This window comes from Carassius gibelio, chromosome B23 (assembly GCF_023724105.1).
Source record: "Carassius gibelio isolate Cgi1373 ecotype wild population from Czech Republic chromosome B23, carGib1.2-hapl.c, whole genome shotgun sequence".
Classification (NCBI taxonomy): Eukaryota; Metazoa; Chordata; class Actinopteri; order Cypriniformes; family Cyprinidae; genus Carassius; species Carassius gibelio.
Window position 1 is genome coordinate 3184741 of NC_068418.1, and position 8488 is coordinate 3193228.

An 8488-nucleotide genomic window follows, 5' to 3' on the forward strand; every position below is an offset into this window, starting at 1 on the left:
CCGGGTTCAAATCCTAGACAAGAACTTGGTCAGGATAAAATGTGAAGCTTTGTTGTCTCATTGCGTTCACTAACAGTGAGGCTGGTTTTTATTCAATCGGGTAGAAGCAGATGGCTAAGCCAGGCCGGTTAGCTCAGCTGGTTAGAGCGTGGTGCTAATAACGCCAAGGTCGCGGGTTCGATCCCCGTACTGGCCAGCTGTTCTTATTGTCTGGGGGCTCATCTCTGCTCTGCTCTTCTCCTCTGACAAAGAGTGGGGTGATCTCACTGAAATCCCTGCTTGCTAAGCAGAAGTTATTTGTGGCCGAAATAGCTCAGTTGGGATAGCGTTAGACTGAAGATCTAAAGGTCCCTGGTTCGATCCCGGGTTTCGGCAAAAGCTCCCAATCTTTTCTGTTTTTTGAGGCGGGCCAGTGACCAAAAATCACTGGGTTCAAACTTCTCTGTATAACTGCTTCCCCACTGCCACAGAGCTATCTGTTTCCCAGTTGGCCAGAAACCAAGCACTTTCGGTTCCATGGTGTAATGGTCAGCACTCTGGGCTTTGAATCCAGCAATCTGTGTTCGAATCTCGGTGGAACCTGTGTGCTTTCTTGCCGCAGGAAAAGATAAAAACAGCACTAGTTTGGCACTGGTGACAGTCTTTGTGGCCCTGTGAACAACGGCTGCTACAGGTAAGGTTCCATGGTGTAATGGTTAGCACTCCTACTCTGAATCCAGTGATCCGAGTTCAAATCTCGGTGGGACCTTTTTTGCAACCAATTTGCGCAGGACCATTTCTGAAATACTTTTTGGCAACTTTGAGTCCAAAAAAATTAACTAACGTAGAGACTGTGGCAGCATTGCATCGATGCTCAGTCGGTCTCTTTAGGGCAGTGGTTCTCAAACCTGTCGGGGAGGCACCCCTGCCCTGCACATTTTGATTGTCTGCCTTATTAGACACACCCAAATAAGGTCTTGCGGTCTCTATCAATGAGCTGATGATTTGAAACAGGTGTGTTAGATGAGGGAAACATTCAAAATGTGTAGGAAAGGGGTGCCTCCAGGACAGGTTTGAAAATCACTGCTTTAGGGAACTGTGCGTAAAATGGCAATGTTTTGCAACCAATTTGCACAGGATCATGTCGGAAATACTTTTTGGCAGCCGTGAGCCCAAAAAAAAAAGCTAACGTGGGAGTGTCGCAGCATTGCGTCAATGCTCAGTCGGTCTCTTTGGGGCAATGGTTTTCAAACCTTTCCTGGAGGCAACCCTGTCCTGCACATTCCGAATGTCTCCCTTATTAGACACACCCAAATCAGGTCTTGCAGTCTCTACTAATGAGCTGATGATTTGAAACAGGTGTGTTAGATGAGGGGAAATGCAAAATGTGCAGGGCAGGGATGCCTCCAGGACAGGATTGAAAACCACTGATTTAGGGATGTGTGAGTAAAAGGGCAGGAGCCAACTTGGAGAATGCAGGCATCGATCCCGCTACCTCTCGCATGCTAAGCGAGCGCTCTACCATTTGAGCTAATTCCCCTGTCCTTTCCAGATCGACGAGCATAGCTGCGAATGACGGGCGTGATGCAAAGAGGCCATCCCTCCTCTGGGCTTGCACCTTTGCACTGGCCGCGATTGTGTTGTCGAATTAACAAAGGGATTTAGCTTTTGTGTTAAAGGACCTTCTCGGTCTTGTTACGCCAGTATGCATATGTGGATTCTTGTATTATGTAGACTACCTTGGATCACTCGTGTCATGCAGACAACTTCTCACCTCTTTTTCTCACACTGACTTAAAGAATAAGAAAGCGGTTCTCAATTCCAGTCCTCGCTCCCCAACGGTCTGCATATTTTGCATGTCTCTCTTTGTTAGCACAACTGATTCGGATAATCAGCTCATTAGAAGTGAGCTCCTTGCGATTGACATGGTCCCTACACAGTGTTCATTGCTCCCCACTCCCTGAGCAGGGGAAATCCGTCGAAGTTTACTTCACTTTGGAACATTGGTTCACGGATTTGCGCTGCGCAACGTCTTCACACATGGACAAGTGTGACATCATATACCCCTGTATACCTCTATGCACCTCTGTATTACTCACTTTGAATTGAACGTATACATACGCTTCGAACTTGAATCACGGAGGGATGTCATGTGATGTCCACTTCTCAGGGCACTTAGGTTCGAATGGAACAAATGTCTGAAGCTATACGAGAAACATACAAAATGTGAAGAGCAGGGGGCGCGAGGACTGGAATTGAGACCCGCTGGTCTAAGTGACATCTGACCGTTTCAGCTGTCCTTCCTAACATCCCTCTACATGTTAGATACAGCCACATTTTTAGGTCAGTTAAGAGGCCAACTTGCATTCGTTAGCCTTTCACACTGTCTCGAGGTCTTTGATTGCTTCCAAGTCAGTTCATGTCCCTTCCTTTGTTGATGCTGGAGCAACTCTTTTTTCTTGGTCTTGGACAAGAAGGCTCGTTGGTCTAGGGGTATGATTCTCGCTTTTGGTGCGAGAGGTCCCGGGTTCAAATCCTAGACAAGAACTTGGTCAGGATAAAATGTGAAGCTTTGTTGTCTCATTGCGTTCACTAACAGTGAGGCTGGTTTTTATTCAATCGGGTAGAAGCAGATGGCTAAGCCAGGCCGGTTAGCTCAGCTGGTTAGAGCGTGGTGCTAATAACGCCAAGGTCGCGGGTTCGATCCCCGTACTGGCCAGCTGTTCTTATTGTCTGGGGGCTCATCTCTGCTCTGCTCTTCTCCTCTGACAAAGAGTGGGGTGATCTCACTGAAATCCCTGCTTGCTAAGCAGAAGTTATTTGTGGCCGAAATAGCTCAGTTGGGAGAGCGTTAGACTGAAGATCTAAAGGTCCCTGGTTCGATCCCGGGTTTCGGCAAAAGCTCCCAATCTTTTCTGTTTTTTGAGGCGGGCCAGTGACCAAAAATCACTGGGTTCAAACTTCTCTGTATAACTGCTTCCCCACTGCCACAGAGCTATCTGTTTCCCAGTTGGCCAGAAACCAAGCACTTTCGGTTCCATGGTGTAATGGTCAGCACTCTGGGCTTTGAATCCAGCAATCTGAGTTCGAATCTCGGTGGAACCTGTGTGCTTTCTTGCCGCAGGAAAAGATAAAAACAGCACTAGTTTGGCACTGGTGACAGTCTTTGTGGCCCTGTGAACAACGGCTGCTACAGGTAAGGTTCCATGGTGTAATGGTTAGCACTCCTACTCTGAATCCAGTGATCCGAGTTCAAATCTCGGTGGGACCTTTTTTGCAACCAATTTGCGCAGGACCATTTCTGAAATACTTTTTGGCAACTTTGAGTCCAAAAAAATTAACTAACGTAGAGACTGTGGCAGCATTGCATCGATGCTCAGTCGGTCTCTTTAGGGCAGTGGTTCTCAAACCTGTCGGGGAGGCACCCCTGCCCTGCACATTTTGATTGTCTGCCTTATTAGACACACCCAAATAAGGTCTTGCGGTCTCTATCAATGAGCTGATGATTTGAAACAGGTGTGTTAGATGAGGGAAACATTCAAAATGTGTAGGAAAGGGGTGCCTCCAGGACAGGTTTGAAAATCACTGCTTTAGGGAACTGTGCGTAAAATGGCAATGTTTTGCAACCAATTTGCACAGGATCATGTCGGAAATACTTTTTGGCAGCCGTGAGCCCAAAAAAAAAAGCTAACGTGGGAGTGTCGCAGCATTGCGTCAATGCTCAGTCGGTCTCTTTGGGGCAATGGTTTTCAAACCTTTCCTGGAGGCAACCCTGTCCTGCACATTCCGAATGTCTCCCTTATTAGACACACCCAAATCAGGTCTTGCAGTCTCTACTAATGAGCTGATGATTTGAAACAGGTGTGTTAGATGAGGGGAAATGCAAAATGTGCAGGGCAGGGATGCCTCCAGGACAGGATTGAAAACCACTGATTTAGGGATGTGTGAGTAAAAGGGCAGGAGCCAACTTGGAGAATGCAGGCATCGATCCCGCTACCTCTCGCATGCTAAGCGAGCGCTCTACCATTTGAGCTAATTCCCCTGTCCTTTCCAGATCGACGAGCATAGCTGCGAATGACGGGCGTGATGCAAAGAGGCCATCCCTCCTCTGGGCTTGCACCTTTGCACTGGCCGCGATTGTGTTGTCGAATTAACAAAGGGATTTAGCTTTTGTGTTAAAGGACCTTCTCGGTCTTGTTACGCCAGTATGCATATGTGGATTCTTGTATTATGTAGACTACCTTGGATCACTCGTGTCATGCAGACAACTTCTCACCTCTTTTTCTCACACTGACTTAAAGAATAAGAAAGCGGTTCTCAATTCCAGTCCTCGCTCCCCAACGGTCTGCATATTTTGCATGTCTCTCTTTGTTAGCACAACTGATTCGGATAATCAGCTCATTAGAAGTGAGCTCCTTGCGATTGACATGGTCCCTACACAGTGTTCATTGCTCCCCACTCCCTGAGCAGGGGAAATCCGTCGAAGTTTACTTCACTTTGGAACATTGGTTCACGGATTTGCGCTGCGCAACGTCTTCACACATGGACAAGTGTGACATCATATACCCCTGTATACCTCTATGCACCTCTGTATTACTCACTTTGAATTGAACGTATACATACGCTTCGAACTTGAATCACGGAGGGATGTCATGTGATGTCCACTTCTCAGGGCACTTAGGTTCGAATGGAACAAATGTCTGAAGCTATACGAGAAACATACAAAATGTGAAGAGCAGGGGGCGCGAGGACTGGAATTGAGACCCGCTGGTCTAAGTGACATCTGACCGTTTCAGCTGTCCTTCCTAACATCCCTCTACATGTTAGATACAGCCACATTTTTAGGTCAGTTAAGAGGCCAACTTGCATTCGTTAGCCTTTCACACTGTCTCGAGGTCTTTGATTGCTTCCAAGTCAGTTCATGTCCCTTCCTTTGTTGATGCTGGAGCAACTCTTTTTTCTTGGTCTTGGACAAGAAGGCTCGTTGGTCTAGGGGTATGATTCTCGCTTTTGGTGCGAGAGGTCCCGGGTTCAAATCCTAGACAAGAACTTGGTCAGGATAAAATGTGAAGCTTTGTTGTCTCATTGCGTTCACTAACAGTGAGGCTGGTTTTTATTCAATCGGGTAGAAGCAGATGGCTAAGCCAGGCCGGTTAGCTCAGCTGGTTAGAGCGTGGTGCTAATAACGCCAAGGTCGCGGGTTCGATCCCCGTACTGGCCAGCTGTTCTTATTGTCTGGGGGCTCATCTCTGCTCTGCTCTTCTCCTCTGACAAAGAGTGGGGTGATCTCACTGAAATCCCTGCTTGCTAAGCAGAAGTTATTTGTGGCCGAAATAGCTCAGTTGGGAGAGCGTTAGACTGAAGATCTAAAGGTCCCTGGTTCGATCCCGGGTTTCGGCAAAAGCTCCCAATCTTTTCTGTTTTTTGAGGCGGGCCAGTGACCAAAAATCACTGGGTTCAAACTTCTCTGTATAACTGCTTCCCCACTGCCACAGAGCTATCTGTTTCCCAGTTGGCGAGAAACCAAGCACTTTCGGTTCCATGGTGTAATGGTCAGCACTCTGGGCTTTGAATCCAGCAATCTGAGTTCGAATCTCGGTGGAACCTGTGTGCTTTCTTGCCGCAGGAAAAGATAAAAACAGCACTAGTTTGGCACTGGTGACAGTCTTTGTGGCCCTGTGAACAACGGCTGCTACAGGTAAGGTTCCATGGTGTAATGGTTAGCACTCCTACTCTGAATCCAGTGATCCGAGTTCAAATCTCGGTGGGACCTTTTTTGCAACCAATTTGCGCAGGACCATTTCTGAAATACTTTTTGGCAACTTTGAGTCCAAAAAAATTAACTAACGTAGAGACTGTGGCAGCATTGCATCGATGCTCAGTCGGTCTCTTTAGGGCAGTGGTTCTCAAACCTGTCGGGGATTCACCCCTGCCCTGCACATTTTGATTGTCTGCCTTATTAGACACACCCAAATAAGGTCTTGCGGTCTCTATCAATGAGCTGATGATTTGAAACAGGTGTGTTAGATGAGGGAAACATTCAAAATGTGTAGGAAAGGGGTGCCTCCAGGACAGGTTTGAAAATCACTGCTTTAGGGAACTGTGCGTAAAATGGCAATGTTTTGCAACCAATTTGCACAGGATCATGTCGGAAATACTTTTTGGCAGCCGTGAGCCCAAAAAAAAAGCTAACGTGGGAGTGTCGCAGCATTGCGTCAATGCTCAGTCGGTCTCTTTGGGGCAATGGTTTTCAAACCTTTCCTGGAGGCAACCCTGTCCTGCACATTCCGAATGTCTCCCTTATTAGACACACCCAAATCAGGTCTTGCAGTCTCTACTAATGAGCTGATGATTTGAAACAGGTGTGTTAGATGAGGGGAAATGCAAAATGTGCAGGGCAGGGATGCCTCCAGGACAGGATTGAAAACCACTGATTTAGGGATGTGTGAGTAAAAGGGCAGGAGCCAACTTGGAGAATGCAGGCATCGATCCCGCTACCTCTCGCATGCTAAGCGAGCGCTCTACCATTTGAGCTAATTCCCCTGTCCTTTCCAGATCGACGAGCATAGCTGCGAATGACGGGCGTGATGCAAAGAGGCCATCCCTCCTCTGGGCTTGCACCTTTGCACTGGCCGCGATTGTGTTGTCGAATTAACAAAGGGATTTAGCTTTTGTGTTAAAGGACCTTCTCGGTCTTGTTACGCCAGTATGCATATGTGGATTCTTGTATTATGTAGACTACCTTGGATCACTCGTGTCATGCAGACAACTTCTCACCTCTTTTTCTCACACTGACTTAAAGAATAAGAAAGCGGTTCTCAATTCCAGTCCTCGCTCCCCAACGGTCTGCATATTTTGCATGTCTCTCTTTGTTAGCACAACTGATTCGGATAATCAGCTCATTAGAAGTGAGCTCCTTGCGATTGACATGGTCCCTACACAGTGTTCATTGCTCCCCACTCCCTGAGCAGGGGAAATCCGTCGAAGTTTACTTCACTTTGGAACATTGGTTCACGGATTTGCGCTGCGCAACGTCTTCACACATGGACAAGTGTGACATCATATACCCCTGTATACCTCTATGCACCTCTGTATTACTCACTTTGAATTGAACGTATACATACGCTTCGAACTTGAATCACGGAGGGATGTCATGTGATGTCCACTTCTCAGGGCACTTAGGTTCGAATGGAACAAATGTCTGAAGCTATACGAGAAACATACAAAATGTGAAGAGCAGGGGGCGCGAGGACTGGAATTGAGACCCGCTGGTCTAAGTGACATCTGACCGTTTCAGCTGTCCTTCCTAACATCCCTCTACATGTTAGATACAGCCACATTTTTAGGTCAGTTAAGAGGCCAACTTGCATTCGTTAGCCTTTCACACTGTCTCGAGGTCTTTGATTGCTTCCAAGTCAGTTCATGTCCCTTCCTTTGTTGATGCTGGAGCAACTCTTTTTTCTTGGTCTTGGACAAGAAGGCTCGTTGGTCTAGGGGTATGATTCTCGCTTTTGGTGCGAGAGGTCCCGGGTTCAAATCCTAGACGAGCCCTTGGTCAGGATAAAATGTGTAGCTTTGTTGTCTCATTGCGTTCACTAACAGTGAGGCTGGTTTTTATTCAATCGGGTAGAAGCAGACAGCTAAGCCAGGCCGGTTAGCTCAGCTGGTTAGAGCGTGGTGCTAATAACGCCAAGGTCGCGGGTTCGATCCCCGTACTGACCAGCTGTTCTTATTGTCTGGGGGCTCATCTCTGCTCTGCTCTTCTCCTCTGACAAAGAGTGGGGTGATCTCACTGAAATCCCTGCTTGCTAAGCAGAAGTTATTTGTGGCCGAAATGGCGGTACCTGACAACCACAAGTCTGTAAAATTAATCCAATAGTATGCCGACTTCTATCTTTTAAAAACCAATCACGTTATGACCTCTATCTTTTGAAAACCAATCACGTTACGACCTCTATCTTTTGAAAACCAATCACGTTACGACTTCTATCTTTTAAAAACCAATCACGTTACGACTTCTATCTTTTATAAATCAATCACGTTGCGATCTCTATTTTTCCGCGTCCAATGAAATGGCAAGGTCTATTTCTCATACACCAATCACGCACGTCCTCGCCAATTGCATGTAATCTCCGCTCAGGTAACGTTAAATTATTTACATTCCGCTCATGTATGTTATTTATATCTTGATATGAATGAAATGGTTTAGGATTTTTGTTCTTTAGGAATAGCAAGATTGGCCATGTAAATTAGCCTATGATTACCGCTTGATACTACGTAACGTCAACTGTCACTGATGTGTAAATACTATTACGACCGGAGCTAACGTAACTGTAAATATGTCGAATTTAACCGATTAACAAGTTTTCTCAATGAAAAAAAAAATGCTTTTTATTTAATTGTAATAAGGTTCCACAGCTTTTTCCAAATGCGGCATTTGAACACACAAAATAAATTTGGAAAATGTTAATGTTTTGTTTAACTTTTACACGTATGTTATATGTTTGTA

The 8488-nt window shown here is 46.3% G+C and overlaps 10 non-coding genes across 10 annotated transcripts; all 10 read left to right on the forward strand.

Moving 5' to 3' along the window:
* The first annotated feature begins 122 nt into the window (after positions 1-122).
* Positions 123-196, forward strand: trnai-aau (transfer RNA isoleucine (anticodon AAU)). The gene has a single exon. It is a non-coding gene; the product is annotated as a tRNA-Ile (tRNA).
* A 106-nt stretch (positions 197-302) lies between these two features.
* Positions 303-375, forward strand: trnaf-gaa (transfer RNA phenylalanine (anticodon GAA)). The gene has a single exon. It is a non-coding gene; the product is annotated as a tRNA-Phe (tRNA).
* A 2249-nt stretch (positions 376-2624) lies between these two features.
* Positions 2625-2698, forward strand: trnai-aau (transfer RNA isoleucine (anticodon AAU)). Its single transcript has one exon. It is a non-coding gene; the product is annotated as a tRNA-Ile (tRNA).
* A 106-nt stretch (positions 2699-2804) lies between these two features.
* On the forward strand, positions 2805-2877 carry trnaf-gaa (transfer RNA phenylalanine (anticodon GAA)). Its single transcript has one exon. It is a non-coding gene; the product is annotated as a tRNA-Phe (tRNA).
* Positions 2878-3012: 135 nt separating this feature from the next.
* On the forward strand, positions 3013-3084 carry trnaq-uug (transfer RNA glutamine (anticodon UUG)). Its single transcript has one exon. It is a non-coding gene; the product is annotated as a tRNA-Gln (tRNA).
* Positions 3085-5126: 2042 nt separating this feature from the next.
* trnai-aau (transfer RNA isoleucine (anticodon AAU)) lies at positions 5127-5200 on the forward strand. The gene has a single exon. It is a non-coding gene; the product is annotated as a tRNA-Ile (tRNA).
* Positions 5201-5306: 106 nt separating this feature from the next.
* Positions 5307-5379, forward strand: trnaf-gaa (transfer RNA phenylalanine (anticodon GAA)). The gene has a single exon. It is a non-coding gene; the product is annotated as a tRNA-Phe (tRNA).
* A 135-nt stretch (positions 5380-5514) lies between these two features.
* trnaq-uug (transfer RNA glutamine (anticodon UUG)) lies at positions 5515-5586 on the forward strand. Its single transcript has one exon. It is a non-coding gene; the product is annotated as a tRNA-Gln (tRNA).
* A 1872-nt stretch (positions 5587-7458) lies between these two features.
* Positions 7459-7530, forward strand: trnaq-uug (transfer RNA glutamine (anticodon UUG)). Its single transcript has one exon. It is a non-coding gene; the product is annotated as a tRNA-Gln (tRNA).
* Positions 7531-7627: 97 nt separating this feature from the next.
* trnai-aau (transfer RNA isoleucine (anticodon AAU)) lies at positions 7628-7701 on the forward strand. The gene has a single exon. It is a non-coding gene; the product is annotated as a tRNA-Ile (tRNA).
* The last annotated feature ends 787 nt before the right edge of the window (positions 7702-8488 follow it).